Here is a 3,477-nt window from a genome sequence, read left to right as displayed (position 1 = left end):
TATGGGATGCAAGTACATTGTATCTGTGCATGCATGGCTAACTAAAGCTATTATGTTCCTATAGATTACATATTTGGGAATTTAATTTTGTTTTGCTATTTTATTAATGTATCCTTGAGGATTGAGTCAAGACACACAATCATGGTGTGTAATGTGGTAATGGAAGCTGACACACCATACCAGTGTGTTAAGAAAAAGGAAAAACAACACAGTTTTCATACTTATCTCCATGCTCCCTTCATCAAATAGATATTTATACCCTCCACTATCAGTAGTCCCTGCACAAACAGTGGAACCTCTCTTATCCAGACCTCTGTTATCTGGGCACCTCCATTGTCTGGAAAGTGCAAATTAATCACCGTAATGAAGTTTGGTTTAGATGAAAGCACAAGGAGGAGGTATCTGGATTCAATGAACTGGAATGGTGGAATGAAATGGTAATTAGGTAATTTCACTTAGTGGTCATTTCTTTATAAAGACCACCTTCTAACAAAGACCACCTCTTTATAAAGACCGTTTTACTTTAATGTTTAAATTACTGCTATCTTGTTGTTTTAGAAGGATGGTCTTATTGATCAGTTGTGTGCCACATGCCTAGAAAAGTTAGAGTAATATCTGATTTGTAATACAGCAATATCTCCATGCAGAAACAGCTTGGCTGTACAAAAATGACGTGTCCATGAAACTAAAAGTACCTGACGACTAAAGGAGCTAATATCTGATGAGATCCTAAATAATGAATGTTAATACTGGCAACTAACTAGAATTTATAAAAATTTGGTCCGTTATTGTGCAGTCTTACTGTATTCCTAATTAATTCTCTGTAACTCTAATTGGCTAGTAATTTGGCCACATTTTTCTCCTCTACAATGACTATTGATAAAAGGTACCAATTTACTAGCTAATTAAAGTTAAAGGTAGGAATGCAGTCAGACTACACGAGTCAATGATAGAGGATTAATGTTATATAGGATTTTTTGTAAACACCAGTACTATTAACATTCATTCTTGGCCTCACCAGATATTATCATACTAATTAGCTTTTTAGTTGCTTAGTTTTGTAGACACATCTTTTTTGTACAGTTGTATAGGGGTATTGTTGTATCATGTAAATCACTGGCTTTTCTAGGCATAACATGTGGCACAAGTACTATTCATTGATAAGACTGTCCTATGGGAATACACTCTAAAACAACAATTTAGGCATTAAAGTAAAACGGTCTTTATAAAGAGGTGGTCTTTGTTAGAAGGTGGTCTTATTAAATGATGAGCACTAAGTTACATCATAATTAACATTCCATTCCACTACTCCATTCTACTGAATCCAGACATGGAGCCTAAATGTCGCTGTTTACCAGATTGGTGGCTTGTTTATTCTACTAATAATAACTACTGTTTGGTTGCTAGGTGATAATAATGGATTTTTAACAGCCTGAGGGAGTGACCATGAATGCTCTGTAGTGACTCCCCCCTCTGCCCATTAAACTGCATAGCTCTAACTGATAGCAAAAACAACATTACTTGTATTTAAGTTAGTCACTTTAGCATAATAGCATGCAATTCTTAATTACAGAAATTTCTGAGATACTGACGGTAGTACATGTATGTACCAGATTTCCCGGATAAGAGAGATTCCACTGTACTGAAATATAGGTAGAGATGAACCATCAAAGTGTGCCATTATTTCCCCATAATGACTTATGCATATTTCTCAAGTCTTTATAACAAAACTGCATTAAATGTGAACATCTCTTGGGATTTACATTTACAGGTGAATTTCTATCAACATAAGTGCAATGAAGCTAAAAAAGGCACTGATTTGTTGTCACATCTACAGCATAAATTGCTAATAAGCTAAAAACATGTTTATTGATAAGATAAACCATTATTGCTCGTTAAATCTTCAGATTCAGTGGTTTGAAAGAGATCAGATTTAGAGTTTTGGAGAAGCCATATGTAAATGAGATACTCAAGATTATACACAAAAACGTCACATTAATAAATTAAACTGAAGATTTAAGCTATATGCATGTAACTATGGCCAACACTTGTTAATACACAACTACTGGTATGTAACACCAACATTCCTCCACTAAATATATAAAGATCATCATTTTCATATTTTATATTTCATTGTACTAATCATTGCACACCACTGATTTAACTCCTACACTATCCTGGAAGCAGGACTAGTTGTGGCTGAAAAGCTAGTTGTAAATGACTTTTGGCTAGTTGTAAATGCAGATTGGGCTAGCTAGTTGTAAAACTCAGAGACAAAAATAGCCATCTACACCACAGAAAAGTGTAAACTCAAAGTTATAATAATATACCTAAGTGTTGTACATCTTAATTTACTACGGCAGGGATTTGACTAAAAGTACCTCAAGATCCAATCTTGAGATAGTCATTTAGAAAAGTTTCCATTTTGTGGTCTACTCTTTGATTAAAATTTGCCTTACAATCCAACTAGTTTTAATCTTCTTTCTTACAGTGCGCTATAAAAATTAATAAAATTACCATAAAATCCAATAAAACAAGACTTGCATGTACACAATTATATGTAGTTCTTATATTTTTTAATTTTGTCCCTTTAGCTTTCTAAGATGCTCCAGACTCCACTAGAAATCCCTACAGTTTTCCTCTTTACTGGCACTTTGTCACACAAGCCCTCTCTTCACCCCCCCCCCCCCCCCAGTCTCAGGTTATATAGGCTAGTTGTAAAAAACAATTTTTAGCCAAAGTCTTTCAATGGGTGCATACAAAGCCGGCACACACAAAAATTGGGTTGCTATAGTTTAGCCAACAAGGAATATTTAGTTTCCAGAACTTAATAGGGCTGAGCAATTGTAAAATTTTGCTACTTTCATGATTGTAGGATGCAACATATGTATCATTAGCATCCTATATGCATAACTTTATAATAACAATTTATTTTAACAAAAAAGGTGACATTAATATTGTGTACAGCTACAATAAAGGCCATAGTCAGTTACAGTTTAATATAATGAATAATAGTATCCTTATATAGAAATTCAATGGTTTTTAATAGGCCGGGTAGGCTATTTTGTCTATTTATTCACACAATAAACTGTCTCAAAAGTGTAGGCTTGTTTCCAGACTGAGTTCCTCCACAACAGTACGTACGTGACACCATTGAATTTGCTAATACACACTTGCATGTGATTTCACAACGTCACGATCATTTATAATCCACATCTCAACATCACAATGTTCAGAGACAATCACAATTAATCCCACAGTTGATATAATCTCCCAGCCTTAGAACTTCAGTGGATCTTCTCTTGTGGTAAGCGTGGTGACAGTCAACCACTGAAGTGATATTTTTTGGGATATCGTCTCATCTATCAAATCATTGAAAATGTCATTTTCTTGGTTGGGGCTCTGACTCCCGCTGATGTTCAAATGACTGCTTATGATCAAAGATTCATTTGATTTTATAATCTTATTTTGGTAAAA

This window comes from Dysidea avara, chromosome 3, assembly GCF_963678975.1.
Source record: "Dysidea avara chromosome 3, odDysAvar1.4, whole genome shotgun sequence".
Taxonomy (NCBI): Eukaryota; Metazoa; Porifera; class Demospongiae; order Dictyoceratida; family Dysideidae; genus Dysidea; species Dysidea avara.
This window is presented reverse-complemented; position numbering follows the sequence as displayed.